This window comes from Thermobia domestica, chromosome 7, assembly GCF_964235325.1.
Source record: "Thermobia domestica chromosome 7, izTheDome1.hap1.1, whole genome shotgun sequence".
NCBI classification, from domain to species: Eukaryota; Metazoa; Arthropoda; class Insecta; order Zygentoma; family Lepismatidae; genus Thermobia; species Thermobia domestica.
Window position 1 is genome coordinate 142,156,582 of NC_137460.1, and position 17,154 is coordinate 142,173,735.

The 17,154-nt window shown below is 32.4% G+C and overlaps 1 protein-coding gene across 2 annotated transcripts in view; it reads left to right on the forward strand.

Moving 5' to 3' along the window:
* Window positions 1-413: 413 nt before the first annotated feature.
* The window catches only part of LOC145690422 (uncharacterized), a 64,441-nt gene continuing 47,700 nt past the window's right edge, over window positions 414-17,154 (forward strand). For both annotated transcript variants that reach the window (XM_081765279.1, XM_081765280.1), the window contains exon 1: window positions 414-492. The gene's annotated coding sequence lies outside the window, so the exon portion shown is untranslated. The remainder of the gene's footprint in view (window positions 493-17,154) is intronic.

A 17,154-nucleotide genomic window follows, 5' to 3' on the forward strand; every position in this document is an offset into this window, starting at 1 on the left:
ATATTGAACGATGTGCTTGTCAATAAAAGTGTCTGTAGTTCATAATAAAAAAATATTTTCTATTGACGTAAAAAAAAAAAAAAAAGTCTGTAGATCGACAGATAAATCTCTAGATCTAGCAACGCTGTTTTCGCTCGTCGATGCGGTGTTGCCACAGTGAGACTTCTAACAAACTTAAGAAAATAACGCGCGGAATTAAGATTTAGAGATGGGTGCTTAAATGGTTGTGCCTGAAATGGAATTCAATAGAACATAAAAGACAATTCTCTGAAGCTTCGACCTCCTAATATTGTCTCAACGTTTATTCAACTCCGTGAAAGGAAGAATAGCAGCCGAGAAGCGACATCTAGATTTCTGACGTATCAAAACCATGATTCATTCAGCAACAGCGCAATAGATCTCAAACGGACGCAAATCAACAGGCGCCATTACAGTGCGACAGCGTGGATGGCGTACACCAAAGAAACCATTAGAATATTTGAAGAAAATTAGGTAAGTATGTAGTTTCATGTTTGAATTTAAAACTATAGAATTAAAATTATTAAATTTATAAGCAAATACATTACAATTTAAACTTTCTATAAAACAACTTATAATAGTAAAGGTATTCAAAACAAGTAACTGACTCGATGTTAACACAACTATTTGAGATACATAAAAATATAATTTTAACGCGGAATGATGACCGGGCAAAAGCATTTTACTTACATCATCTATTTTATGGGGTGATTACATCGCAAGTAAAAAAAATGTTTCTTTTACGCCAGTTTTGTTTTATTATTGTATAAAATAGGAACTTACTCTCCTTGCATAAGAAGTTGTCTTCATCTCAGTCCTAACAGGTTATAAATTTAAAGTTCCAGCTCTAAGCCCTAGTTGACTATCATTTAGTTTATCATAATGTTAAAAATTGTATTAGTTCTTAAATAGTTTGAAAAGTTACAGCACACGCTGCATCCAAAATAGCAGGAACATGACTCCGAGTATGTCGGTTATAAGTAAACAATTAAATTGACGGCGTGGTAGATATATTTTACTTGATCTACAGTTTAAAAAAAAAAAAAAAACAACAAAAGTAAATTGTGTATAATATCATATTTTCAGAATGTAATAAATGTAAATTTAAAATTTTGCTATCTATCCAGCCGCCATTTTATTCCTCCTCCAAGAAAACTGTAGGCTAATATTATACGGTAAAATTTTGTATAGCTAGTGGAGAACTATTGAAATTAAGATTTGAGGGTGTGTTATATTCATTTGTGATTCTGAAATATCGTAATGATCAAAGTGTGGTGGGTGTATTCGCTTATGATGGAGGGTCATACAGATCCAAGTGTAGCCCTTAGGAGGATCTGATTATTGTACATTAGTGCGGTACAAGTGTAGTTGTAACTACAGCTTTTACTAGATAGTGCCCTATCCATTGGTTTAGTGTCTAGCGTGTGTGCGCCTTTGGTGCATGGGATCCCAGGTTTGATACCTAATGAGAGATCCTTGAAATTTTAAGCGTTTTACAGTAGTTCGGATTCCGTACCAAGCTATATATCCACGTCTCGGTCCCCAAAAAGGGACACGTTTGTTGGATAGAGTAATCAATTAGCCTTCACACTAGTACAAGAAAGTAAGTGTTCATTGAAACAAGAGTTAATGTGAAATCAAAACATATACTTAATACTTTATTTGAAATCACGCACTGTAAATGTAAATAAAAAAAGAAGGAGGAGGAGGAAATGAAAAAGATGTTCGCAAAATAGTTTAATATTTCGATTCCGGGTAGAAAAATACGATTTACCTGTGTCATAATTTCAGAAAAAGCTTATTTAAAGCCATTTTGTAAACAACATTAATCTAATGCCGGTTCACCTCAGCAGGGGAAGGATTGTTGTACCCTTGTACACATGCTTAACGGTAACTACAAACAACTGAAATTATGAGACATTACGGAAATGTACACTCGGAATGTAAAAAATTATTAAATTTAAAGTAAGAAAACAATAAAAGTTACAAGTAGTATATGCATCATTGTAAGACTATTTGGGCCAATGTTAGGAGTAAGCTTCACTGCATCAAATTGGCAATAAACAGCACACTTTTCGTTTTTTCTAAATTTGTCGAAAACCCCACATGAGAATTTGCATTATTTTGTTCAGCTCTCAACGTAATCGATCGATTGATATGTATTTCACCTTTATTTTTTTTAAAGAAATAATAAGCTATATTTAAAAATGAACTATAAATACTAATCATTTTATTTTGTTTATTATATCTCATTAACCTTAGTTTATACTGTGGTTTTGCTAATGATATAATGCAAAATTTGCTTAGTATTTACTTCAGCATCAGCTTCATCTTTTTAAATGACATGATAATGTACAAGCTTCAATTTTTATCTCTACAAAGAAACCTTTTTTCCTGATTTTCTCGGAAACTACGCATTGTGATTGTCACTCTCTCATACAGAGGGTTCGAATTTCCTACCCTTGGCTAACTCAACACACATTTTTTACATTTTCTCATTAAAACTTGTGTTTCACAGGGAAATGATTGATGTAGCATGAAAATTTGATCTTACACTTCATCTGTATTCTTTTTCTTATAAAAACAATATAGTTCTATATTTTTTTCTGAAAATATAGGTGGAAGTATTTTACAATTACTAATCGTGCTTTCGGGTGAAGATTTATACTCGCTCAATACTATATAGCTGTAATGACTTGTAGTATTGGACCCCTCCAAACAAATATTTCTGGGTGCTCTTCTGCTCTCATATCATTTTTTCATCTCAGGTTGTCTATAGATTGGTATATCTCCCATTTTGGACCATTTCTTTTTTTCTATAAGCGCTTATAATATTGTAGATTTTACGCTTTTAAAATTCGAATAGTTAGACTCAAGTAATAATATTTTACAATTCTGAAAGTACTATTATTAGTAGCCAGTATTTTAGATTTTAAACTAAATGTATAGGACTGGGCAGTCTGAAACGATGTTAAGTTATTGGCAAACGAAGGTTTACACTTCCACGTATTGTTAGAATTCGAATTTTATGTACTACAAGAACACATATTTTATGATTGGTTATTATAATTTTTCAGATGTTTTTGATCTTTCAAGTAAGTTGATTTAAAGTTTAAAGTCTAAATCAAGAGCACTAAGACTGTGTAAGACGTAGAGATATAGCTTAACCTGACATCTAAGCCATATGAGCTCCTACCTAGAATCGAACCCATATCAGGAAAACAGGTATGCTAACCAGTTATAACAACACAGAACCTATACTAGTCACTAAAACCAATAATGAAAAAATAAATTAAATATACAGCACAAAATACAGATTTTTATAACCGTATACTTTAATATTAAACTGAACTGGTATAGTGAAATAATGACTCACACGTAATACAGTTTGGCCGCAGCAATCTCCTACAACAAATTTGGATCGAAGATGCGTAAATTATTTAATTGTATGAGTTTTACATTCATTTAAGGATTATAGGGTAGGACTGGATAATAAAAGTATAAACTTAGCTTCACTTTTGCTAAATTGTCCTTGTATGTATCATAATATACTTAGCTCTAGTACTGAAAAAGAACCACATGCAAAAGTATCAGTATACGCCGTTAAAAATACTTTCTCAAATATGAGAAACCGTTTCTCAACTGAGCACAGAGAATATATTTTCTTAGAAACAAGAGTTTGAAACTCTCATTAATGAGAAATGAAGAAAAGTAGATGAGTTGTATAAAGCGAAACCAGAAAATATACTGTTACTTTCCTTATGAATGAGAATTGCCAAATCTCATTTCTAAGAAAATGTCTCGATGTATAGATAAGAAACAGTTTCTCAAATTTAAGAAATTTTAAACAGTGTATCTTTCACTGTAATTAGGATCAGAAAACTGCCTAATCATCGAACCAAAATCCTTGTATGTAGCTATGGTTAAGTTTCTTGACATAATTTAACCTTAACGTGACAAGTTTTGATTGAGTTAAGGAATCTACTAACCTATAGATTTCTATAATCTTATACATTGATTTTAAACTTAGCAAATCAAAATGATATAACATGTATCAAATAGTAGTAGTAGTAGGGCAAATTTATGAAGTGTTCAGTGCAGAACATTAAACAATCGATTAATTAAATAATGCACTAATGACATACAGTATTAGTCTTAAAATTTAGAAAAATTAATATGTACAAATCCTCTTTTTTCTATATATACAAGTACAACGACCATGAAATAATACCGGTATACTGAAATAATGACTCATATGTGACAGGAGTAAAAACTCAAAAGTTTCACAATGAGAGAAGGACAACACAATTTAAAATTTCAGATCACCAACTACTTTTGAATGTAGTCAAAAGTTGAAATCCCTTGTACATGATAGATTCCCGTTGGGTTTATTTTGAGCGTTTTCATTTGAGTTGTCTTTATGGGTTATATCTAGAATATCCAAAGCAATAGTCCAACAGCAGTCGGTCAACTTGGTAGGACTCCACTTTCCTTCATATCTTTTCTCGATAGCCCCAATATCTTGATTAAAAACGCTCGCCATGTTCATCACTGCTCCACAACCCTCAAGAAAGAAATCTAGGTTTGAATGAAGAAAGTGGAGTTTAAGGAACATATCATAAACTAGATTTTAGTAGTATGACAGCAAATTAGGCTCAAATTCTTTTTCATTTGTTGCTCGGCCTCTTCCCAATAACTGTGAACAAGCACTCGAAATTTTTCCATAGCTTCACAGCTTTCTTATCACCTACTAGTATTTAATCAAACTGTTGACCTCTGATTAGCTGTCGAATCTATAGGTCTACGAAGTTGCTTCCTTTAACTTTGGCATCACTTAAGCAAGGGAATATTCCTCTTAAGTAACTAAAGGCCTCACACTAGTAGCATTTGGAGTTAAGAATACATTTCATAAGACCTGATTTAATGTACTGAGAGAAACACAATTCTTTGTAAATCTACAAGTAGTTCATGTTGCATGTTCTTTACGCCTGGCTGAAGAGTTTATCTAATATGCCAGTCACTTTTGTAGTAGAGGCACAATCTCTACTGTTCTATTCACAAATAAAATAACAACATTTTCTATAACCTAACTGCATCTGGCAAAAGTCTATTACTGTGAGGTCACCACGAACGAGGCACTAAACGTCATAATATTTAACAACTCTCAGTAAACGTTTCAAATTTTCACAAGACTCTTTCATAAGAAAACATGACCAACCGGAATGGGAGGAAGCTTTTTTATAACATGTTAAAGTACGGCTTTTAAATTTGCGTTTGACGAATCAATAAAAAGTCTCCACTCCGTAGGATAATAATTTTGAGAGCCTTCATGAGGCCATTTATTCGTTATCTACACATGCCACAAGTGCGTTTTCTATAGTAAAAAAAGAAGTAAATTTTTCCGATACACCGAAGTATTTACCGTATTTACGCGTGTATGCCGCGCCCCCGTGTAAGCCGCGCACCCCCAATTTCTCGAACGTTAAAATTGAAAAAAAAAAACTCGTGTAAGCAGCGCACATCAATTTTCTAAAAAAAAAATAACGGTACAATGTATTTTTCATCCTACTTTTAATTATTAAAATCGTTATACACAGAGACAATCGAATAATACTGTGATTATTAACAGAAATCACTCCCGTGCCTAGCTTTCTTCGTCGTCGTCGTCTCCCGAGGAACTGGAGCACGTATCATCATCGGACTGATTAAAGTCTTCGCTCCCATCGTTGGCATTGGAAATATAGCATTTTTTAAAGCTGCGGACGACAAGATCCTGTGGAATTGAATTCCATGCTTTAATAATCCATTCGCACAAAAGGCGAAATACAGGTTTCTTAAATCGGCCAGTTGGCGTAGTTTCGTGTACTGCAGTCGCCGCAAGTGGTTCTTGAAAGGCCGGTTGATGCAAAGAGGAAACATGAGCTGTAACTTGTCATTTTATATTAAAACTTTTCTACTCTTGTAAAATTACCCACAATATTCCAGTATTAGGGTAATAAAAACTCCCCGTGATTTTAAATGGTTGGTGGCTCAGTCAATTCTACATTTCCTCGTGTATGCCGCGCACCCTGTCTTTTGACTTCGTTTTTGTACAGAAAAGGTGCGCGGCATACACAACTAAGATAAGAAACGGAAAGAAACTGAGCGTTGATATAGCTCTTCCAAAACGTGGCGAATATGTTCACCACTATAACGTTATTATTAGAAAAAAACGAGACCTAATTTTTGATTTTTGTTTCTAAATCCGTTTTCAGCACCACAAAATCAATAGCTATTTTTTTCAATTTACATTTTCATTGTTAAACAGCGTTATTTTCTGCTATGGTACAAAATTGCTTCCAATTTCTGTACTGGACAGTTTTAACTTGAAAGTGATTTAACTCTCAAAATAAGTTAAACATCTACAAAGTAATTTTTGTTTTGAACGCCTAAAATCTCCTTAATCATTTTTATGTTTTAAAGGCTAGTAACTAATATATATATATATATATATATATATATATATATATATATATATATATATATATATATACATACATATTATATATATATATAATTCAATGGACTGATGTTATTTCTGTAACTAAGTTTCAGAAAGTATTGCGTTATGTACAGTTTCGTACAGAAGGAGGATTACCGTGTTTTAACCTTTGTACAAAATTTAGAAAAGAATACATAATGTTAAGATATAAATACAAAGATCGAGAGTGCACTGAGAAAGAGGGTTTGTGTTGAAACTGCCGAAAACAGTGAGAAGATTGTTAATACATATTATTAAACTCCCTTCTTCATGAAATCCTTTACGTGACACTGATTTTGTAATATATATTGTCGAATATAGACTTAAATAATTCTTCTCATATCTCTATATAAACAATATATTCTTAATGATTTTTACACACACACACACACACACACACACACATATATATATATATATATATATATATATATATATATATATATATATATATATATATATATATATATATATATAACGAATGTGCTAGGTGTTCTTGAGTTATATCTATATATCATTACAATCAATTCGTCTTTTCCCCGATTTCTGAGCGACAAATCCCAGAAACAAATTATAATACGAATAATGTATTTTAAAGTGATAAACAAGATCTTAATGATACATATGTACGTTATAACAAATCGTGCGTTTCATGTAATGCGACATTTTGCACTGCACACAACGAAATACACTATGATACACTCTGATAAGACTGCAATGGATTGTCTATATATCTGCTTCTAAGTACTAGTCTGACATGCAAGAAACATGTGCTCTGCTTAGTGAACGTTACTGTAACATTTCTGCATAGCACCTTGGTTTTTCTTCCCCTTGAATGTAAACATATATAACACTGTTTTCTCTCCAGCACGGTGAAGTCTGTTGAATTGTTAATATAAGTATTTATTCCACATGGTACGAATTTTTATTGCATTTGGTATGGATTTTTACTTCATAGCTCCCAAAATTCACTCACACATTTCTTCAAATTAAATGTTGAGATTAGTTTTGGTATGAGTGTGTATATCATTTTACATTCAAACCCCTTGATGAAACAAGTGCTATAACTAGAAATTCCACTGTGGATTATTATGCAAGAAAACATTAAATAAATTATTATTAATTCATTATTTTTAATTAATTTCATCATTTTTTCTTGGCTCAAACAATCATGGTCTCCCGTATCTAGACCTATAATTGTGTATTGGAATATTTGTATTTACTAAATATAAGCTTTAGCCAAAACCAACTTACAGACAAGTTCTATTGCATATTTCGTCGCTGGAATTACCAATAAGTGACTTTATAAGAGATTTCAGATTCCACTAGATTGCATCTAGAAACTCAGATCTCACTTTTTTATAAAAGAGGGAAAATAAATATTTGGTGATGGCCAAAATCTTTCGCCTTGAGATCCACCTTCCTATCAACTCGATATCTCGGGAATGAAGCCCCCTTCGCCTATGATTCTTACATATTTTTATAGCGATTGGTAGACCTCGTAAAATCATAAGATACTAGTGTTAACTTAAAATCGCAATTTTTTTAGATATGTTTATTAGTTATTCCAAGACGATGAAGAAGAAAAGGCAGTTGAGAATGCTCCAAGAGCATTGCCAGAACGAACTTAAAAATAATTAATTTTTCTTATTAACTTCTACAGCCTTTATACCAATTGTTCTAAGTAATTTATTATTATACTCATTAAACAATTCTTGTAATATATCTATCCATTTATAATTTCCTTGAGTACTAATTTTTTTCCACGTTGTTTTTTCCATGTTGTTTTACGAAGACAACAAACATTACAAATGGATTTAGCACATATGCTAAATATTGCAAAGTATAATAATAATTACAAATATATATTATGTTGTATTGATATTTTTCACTATATGCATGTTGTGTTCCGTTAAAAATAAAGAAAGTTCTTGAAATTGTAAAAGGAATAACAGAACTTTAAAAAAAGATGAGTTACCCGCGTTTAACTTACAAAACAGATTGAGGCGGTGAATTTTATAATCAACATGTAAAACGATTGTTTAAAGAATTTGAAATTAATCGTTATAGGGCTCAAAACATCTCTCTATGACTAACGGTTCCCAAGATATGGCTCCTTAACCCTAGAACGCAGAACATGGGTCAAAAATGACCCAGCAGTAATTTATGTATAGATTTTTGTCTGCAATATTTGTTGCACAATAGTTTTTCTCTGTGACATCTTCTATTGGTTTATTTACTACATAAAAATAATGTATTTAAGTTTTTGGTTTTGTATTTTTTTAATATATTTTATTATATATATTTATATACGTAGTATACATAACATGGGTCATTTCTGACCCGCGGTATATTTTAGTATTAGATTACTATTATATATTAGTATTAGTATATAATACTAATACTAATCTTTATAGTAGTATTAGATTAGTTCTTTACTATAACAAATTAGTATTTCTTTTACTGAAATGTTATTATATTTGTAGTAGTATTATTACTACTAGTCTTGTACTTTGAATTGGATTTTTTTAGAAATATATACTCTGAACAGACTAATCTTATGGACCATGTTATGGACCCATGGACCCATCATAAAGACCCATGTTATGGAAACTAGGATACAATTTATGTCATGCGTTTAAGGGTTAAATATCCCGAATCCGAACTTTTTTTCCACACATTTAGGAAACGGTGGCAAGTTGGCTAGTAGCCACCCGTTACTGTTTGGTACCAAAATGTTTACCATTAATTGATCAACACCAATATGATCTCTGTATGACTTATGGTTCCCGAGATATACTGTAGCTCCTTAAATTTCCCGAAATAGGAATTTTTTGGCCAATATCTCGGGAACTGTAAGAGTGAGGCGAAAAATTCCATTATTTCTTTGAAAAATTCGCAAATAGCACACACAAAGAGAAAGAGGGAGAGAGAGAGAGAGAGAGAGAGAGAGAGAGAATTCAGTACCAAACCTTTTAAGTTCGTTGAAAATCAATTTGTACTTAAACCTTGCAAGATCTTACAAAACAAAAACATAAATTAGAAATAAATGAAGAACCATGTCCTTACATTCATCACGTGAGAGAATAAACGCAAGTGATATCTTATTAATTTTGAGGAGCAAGTTATCTTCTTACATGCTTTAACAACGTTACCTAGGTATAACTGTTTTCCGCTGTAGAAACAATTGCTGTCTTATGTAGACTCATATTTGAGATTTAAACATAAACATATATTTTAAAACCTCATGATTCGTATAATATACTATAGTCAATGGTTCGAAGGGAACAAAAGAACTTTTCTATTCACCTCTTTCTCAACAAAATTGTATGTAGCACTACGTTAAGCAATGGCTTATTTCCATGATATTTTCTTAATGCCTTGCATGAATCGAATATTTACTTACAACTGCGAGACTTTAAAACAGATGCGTATATTTACTTGTTTTTTATATAATAAGGGTACATTTCTAAAGACATATTTATAATACTGTGACTATGGCCCAACTTTATATAATCGTCATTCACCTTTATAAGTTAACTTCAACCACATGTAATATTTAGGGCGTTCAGCGCACAAGAGAATCAAGTCTACTTTATGATATTTTGGACATAATTCATCTTTTAAAAATCTATCTAAAACTCTTAAGAAGATTCATGTGTAAATACCTTAACGGTAATAAAAATAGAAACTGTTTCCCTATATTTAAGTGTTCCGTATAAACTCTATTTTTGTCACAACTTTTATAATGTGACTTAAGTCCCTTGTGCTCTGATCGCCCCATTTATCGGAACATTCATATTATAAAAGAGAAGCATTATGTATCAGCTGATTTCAGATATCAGAGAGTGACAGAATTAAGCAGTTATTAATCACTTTATACATACCTGTAACAGATATTCCTTCAATTCTCTAAATATTTTACGTAACCTTACTAAAATCATTACTAAAATCATTGCTGTTTTAAGGAAACCTAGACCTTCACTTAGGTAACTACTGAACGCTACTCTTCCTTCCCTCATTGAAGAATATTTTCTCAAAACTCGATAATCGCCTTTTGAGAAAAACAACAGCTTCTATCCTGTAATTATGAAAGCAGAAATTTAAAATTTGACACATCGAACATATAATCAAATTAATGCTTACAAGTCCACAATTTTCATATTTATAACTCTATTTACAGATCTAATATTATAGTTTAAGAACGCATTTTCAAAGAAAGTTAAGTCTATGCTTTTATCGAGTCCTCAAAGAAAAAACACTCCTCAACTACCTTAAATTCCTGTTTCGTACATCTATATCTTTGAAATGATTCATATTTGAAAACTACAGAGGAAAAAGGAGGTAAGTCAGTTGTTTATGATTTTACAGAATTGACCTGTTTTCCACTGACTTATGTCCTTCTTCCTCTGTAGGCGAAATCTTTAGCATTAAATTTCTTAGTGACTAGCTTTCTTCTTACTATGGGATTTAGTCCATGCAAACTACACCTTTCAGGCTACATTATTCTGCTGTTAACTCTTTTTCGACCATTCTTGACTTGCCTCCTTTTTCCCCTTGTAGTCTTCACTTCGAATAATACTACACATGTTCACGTCAATTCAAAATTCAAAGAAAATTTAAGTACTTTCCAGGAATTTTCATGAAAATTACTTTTTGTAACCTATTTGGGCGACCTTTTAGAGTCGAAGGTACAGGTTCATCCACAAAATGACTCTCAAAAGTAACACATGCCACCGTTACCTAGAGGTTTTATTTTTAATTATTGAAATAGGTATGGTGCGTTTTTAAAAATAGAGCCCAAAATGTAGTGCGGAATTGAGGAAAAAAATAAATACTCTTTAGGAGGCTTCTGCTCGCGCCCTAATCACTTTTTATTCATGATGTGTACGTCATTGTCGTTAGAATGAATGAGACTTTCGAAAGACACCATCCGCACTCCCATACATATACGTGTTTCATCATACCTAAATTTCGAAACGTTTGTCGGAAAATTTCCCGGAAAATATATTGCTTTGCAATCTGAGAGTCCTTTGTGGATCGTACGCTCAGGTACCTGAACGAAAAGTACCTCGAAAAATTCTGCATGTTCTAGATCAATGATCGCAAAACAGTCGATCGCGAGCTATTAGTACAGAAGTGTAGCTCTCGGTGACATTTTTGATAGATCACGTTAACGCTCCGGTTGACTAATAAACAAATATAAGATCTTACATTTGTTTAAGGCGATTTACCAATTAAAAAATTGGTAGTTCTTTTGGTTGCTAGCTAGCTCACACTAGGACTTAGAAACGATACGGTAGTTCAGAAACTTCATATGTTTGACGATCACTATCTTACGGTATACTTTTGCAACCTTTGATTGAAATACGATTAGTTATGAATGTATGAAAGAGTTTCGAACCAAGGATAATAATTTCATAGCAAGTATTACTATGAGATAAATAAGAGCAAGAGGAGGCAATTGACGGAGTGAGAGACAGTATATTTTCCCATGTAAATTGCAGCCTTAGCTATGTGTGGAAGGTGGGTTGCATAACACAAACTTTAAATGTAATTAAGAGCACGTAAACACCTATTTTGATTATATCTTGGTTACTACATTTAAAATAGTTTAACAGCAATGCAGCTTCAAGCAAGTGAAAACTTAATTTACCGGTACTGTCTCACTCACTAAGAAAGTTATTTCCTTAAGGCTCTATCAAACGTTGCGACTGCTTTTGTAAAATTACCCACAATATTCCAGTATTAGGGTAATAAAAACTCCCCGTGATTTTAAATGGTTGATGGCTCAGTCAATTCTACATTTCCTCGTGTATGCCGCGCACCCTGTCTTTTGACTTCGTTTTTGTACAGAAAAGGTGTGCGGCATACACGGATAAATACTACTTCTTCCAGCAGTAAATTTCATTGTTGTAACCGTGACGCCAAAATTTCGACTTTGCTTTTAGAGACGTCTAAAATCCCTAATGAGATTAGTTTGATCTTCTTGAGTCAATCTAAATGGTTGATTTGAAGGTATGTTTACAGCAACTTCAGGGTCCTTTGAAGTACTTGGTTCAGTAGACTTAACTTCTTGATCATCATCAGACGAAAGATCGTATTCTTGGGGAGAGTGAGTGAGAATTCCTTTTCCTTATCGAACTGGGCGCATTGCAGTTGTAATGTTAGGACAGATCAATGCCCGGTTCTTCTTCCTAGAAATTCCCTTCTGGAGGGATGAACCATACAACAATAGCAATGACTAACGTGGTCACTTGGCTCCTTCGTATTGCAAAAAAAAAAAAAAAAAAAAAAAAAAATTGAACGTTTCTTCCTATTTATGCAACTTCTTAAATTGTTCGCACAAGTGTTGCAATCAACTTGAGGTGTCGAATCTTTATCTTGATCTCCAATTTTACACTAAAATAACAATAATAGGTTTTTCTGACTAATGATTTTATGTACTATTTTTTCAACGAAAAGTTTCCCCACACATATTGCAGAAAATTTCTATACTGTTAACACATTGTGGCGATATTTTCGTCTAAACACTTGTCGAGAAGTTCTGAGGAGATGCTCACAAATATACATGCAAACATCTATATTTTTATGTATAACACTTCACAAAGCATACATCGAAAGCTCTCATAAATGTTAATAGGTTGTTCTTTCTCATGCTTGCAGAACACAACTAAGGTAAGGAACGGAAAGAAACTGAGCGTTGATATAGCTCTTCCAACACGTGGCGAATATGTTCACCACTATAACGTTATTATTTAAAAAAAGAGACCTAATCTTTGATTTTTGTTTCTAAATCCGTTTTCAGCACCACAAAATCAATACCTAATTTTTTCAATTTACATTTTCATTGTTAAACAGCGTTAGTTTCTGCTATGGTACAAAAATTGCTTCCAATTTCTGTACTGGACAGTTTCAACTTGAGAGTGATTTAACTCTCAAAACAAGTTGAACACCTACAACGTAATTTTTGTTTTGAGCGCCTAAAATCTCCTTAATCATTTTTATGTTTTAAAGGCTAGTAACTAATATATATATATATATATATATGTATATATATATATATATATATATATATATATATATATATATATATATATATATATATATAATTCAATGGACTGATGTTATTTCTGTAACTAAGTTTCAGAAAGTATTGCGTTATGTACAGTTTCGTACAGAAGGAGGATTACCGTGTTTTAACCTTTGTACAAAATTTAGAAAAGAATACGTAATGTTAAGATATAAATACAAACATCGAGAGTGCACTGAGAAAGAGGGTTTGTGTTCAAACTGCCGAACACAGTGAGAAGATTGTTAATACATATTATTAAACTCTCTTCTTCATGAAATCCTCTACGTGACACTAATTTTGTAATATATATTATCGAATATAGACTTAAATAATTCTTCTCATATCTCTATATAAACAATATATTCTTAACGATTTTTACACACACACACACACACATATATAACGAATATGCTAGGTGTTCTTGTGTTATAATTATCTATATATCATTACAACTAGTGTATAATGTATGTCAAAAGTTCAACTTTCCAGGATAGTAAAAAATTAAAATATGACAATCAATTCGACTTTTCCCCGATTTCTGAGCGACAGATCCGAGAAACAAATCATAGTACGAATAATGTATTTTAAAGTGATAAACAAGATCTTAATGATAGATATCTACTTTATAACATATAGTGCGTTTCATGTAATGCGACATTTTGCACTACACACAACGAAATACACTACGATACACTCTGATAAGACTGCAATGGATGGTCTATATATCCGCCTTTAAATACTAGTCTGATATGCAAGAAACATGTACTCTGCTTAGTAAACGTTATTGTAACATTTCTGCATAGTACCTTGGTTTTTCTTCCCCTTGAATGTAAACATATATAACAGTGTTTTCTCTCCAGCACGGTGAAGTCTGTTGGATTGTTAATATAAGTATTTATTCCACATGGTACGAATTTTTATTGCATTTGGTATGGATTTTTACTTCATAGCTCCCAAAATTCACTCACACATATCTTCAAATTAAATGTTGAGACTCGTTTTGGTATGAGTGTGTATATCATTTCACATTCAAACCCCTTGATGAAACAAGTACTATAACTATAAATTCCATTGTGGATTATAATGCAAGAAAACATTAAATAAATTATTATTAATTCATTATTTTTAATTAATTTCATCATTTTTTCTTGGCTCAAACAATCATGGTCTCCCGTATCTAGACCTATAATTGTGTATTGGAGTTCAAGGGAATATTTGTATTTAATAAATATAAGCTTTAGCCAAAACCAACTTACAGACAAGTTTTATTGCATATTTCGTCGCTGGAATTACCAATAAGCGACTTTATAAGAGATTTCAGATTCCACTAGATTGCATCTAGAGACTCAGATCTCACTACTTTATAAAAGAGGGAAAATAAATATTTGGTGATGGCCAAAATCTTTCGCCTTGAGATCCACCTTCCTATCAACTCGATATCTCGGGAATGAAGCCCCCTTCGCCTATGATTCTTACATATATATATATATATATATATATATATATATATATATATTCGTACATACATACATATATATATATATATATATATATACATATACATTCATACATATATATATTCGTAAAATCATAAGATACTAGTGTTAACTTAAAATCGCAATTTTTGAGATGTTTATTAGTTATTCCAAGACGATGGAAAAGAAAAACAGTTGAGAATGCTCCTAAAGCATTGCCAGAACGAACTTAAAAAAGAATTAATTTTTCTTATTAACTTCTACAGGCTTTATACCAATTGTATTATGTACTTCATTATTATACTCATTAAACAATTCTTGTGATATATCTATCCATTTATAATTTCCTTGAGTACTAATTTTTTTCCACGTTGTTTTTTGCATGTTGTTTTACGAAGACAACGAACATTACAAATGGATTTAGCACATATGCTAAATATTGCGAAGTATAATAATAATTACAAATATATATTATGTTGTATTGATATTTTTCACTATATGCATGTTGTGTTCCGTTAAAAATAAAGAAAGTTCTTGAAATTGTGAAAGGAATAACAGAACTTTTTTTTTTAAAAAAAAAGATGAGTTACCCGTGTTTAATTTACAAAACAGATTGAGGCGGTGAATTTTATAATCAACATGTAAAACGATTGTTTAAAGAATTTGAAATTAATCGTTATAAGGCTCAAAATATCTCTCTATTGCTAACGGTTCCCAAGATATGGCTCCTTAAATATCCCGAATCCGAACTTTTTTCCACATATTTAGGAAACGGTGGCAAGTTGGCTAGTAGCCACCCGTTACTGTTTGGTACCAAAATGTTTACCATTGATTGATCAACACCAATATGATCTCTGTATGACTTATGGTTCCTCAGATATACTGTAGCTCCTTAAATCTCCCGAAATAGGAATATATATATATATATATCTCGGGTGTTGCAAAATAAGTGTTAAAACTCTTGGGAGGTGACTCGTGCCACTGAGACAGGAAAAAAAGTTCTCTTGAACTTTCGGCTATCGGACATAGTTTCAGATCTACAAGGTGCCGAAAGCGTGGGGAAATGACTTTCGGACGCCAATAGCTCGGAAACTATCCAACATAAAGAGGGCGGGTAAAAAATTCACTGAAAAAGTCATACCTGCTCCATTGAATTGTGTATGTTTTACAATCCTAACATGCACGCGCAAGGGATTCCTCAAAGGAACGTAGGGAGTCCCGGATAATCTGACAAATGAAACTTGGTCTAAATGGATATGAATTGATAGGCTTTCTACCAGGTAACAATAATTCGTTTGTATTAAGTCGATATCTGGAACAAATACAAAATGGCGGACACCTTCATGCTCATTGTGTGTGGTTGCATAATAGCCAGGTACGAATGCTGGCCAACAGTGAAGTTCTGAGTATTAAGTGTAGCGAATTTGTACTCAAATGCTCTAGAAAGACATCTGGAGTGTCGGTAAAGCACAATACATGAAGCAGGGTGATTCACATGTGTGAAAACACGTAACGAAAAATGACCAGAAAAAATGCACTCATACTTAGTAAACGTGATTTCAAAGCATCGGAAATGTAAAGAATAGCATCAAGAACATGAAAGCCATTGCCAATTCACCAATAATATTCCTTCAAACCGATGCAATATGATGTGCACGGTTGCATTCCAATAAGGATGCAACAACTGAGGCCAAGTTGAAATTGTGCAATTGGACTCACTAAGAAACTGGGTAAACTAAAGGAATGTCACTAGTGGGATCGCATGATCGATATTGAAATGTGGCCAATGTGTGTGTTGATATCAACATGTAGCTAATGGACAAATGTCAACATGTCACAGTACTGCTGGGACACCGTCTTACGTGCGAAAACTGGGAAAATAACGTTGTACATTCTGCTATTTCATCTGGTGCACCGTTTGGTAGAACGTAAATAGAACACGATTGTATCAATGTCCCTCTTTGTTTGGGACATTGTCCCACAGTCGACACATATGAAAAGAAATCTCTTAATGCATGGTTTAAATTCTGATAGAGCATGAAAATAACAAACTTGTAACTTATCAT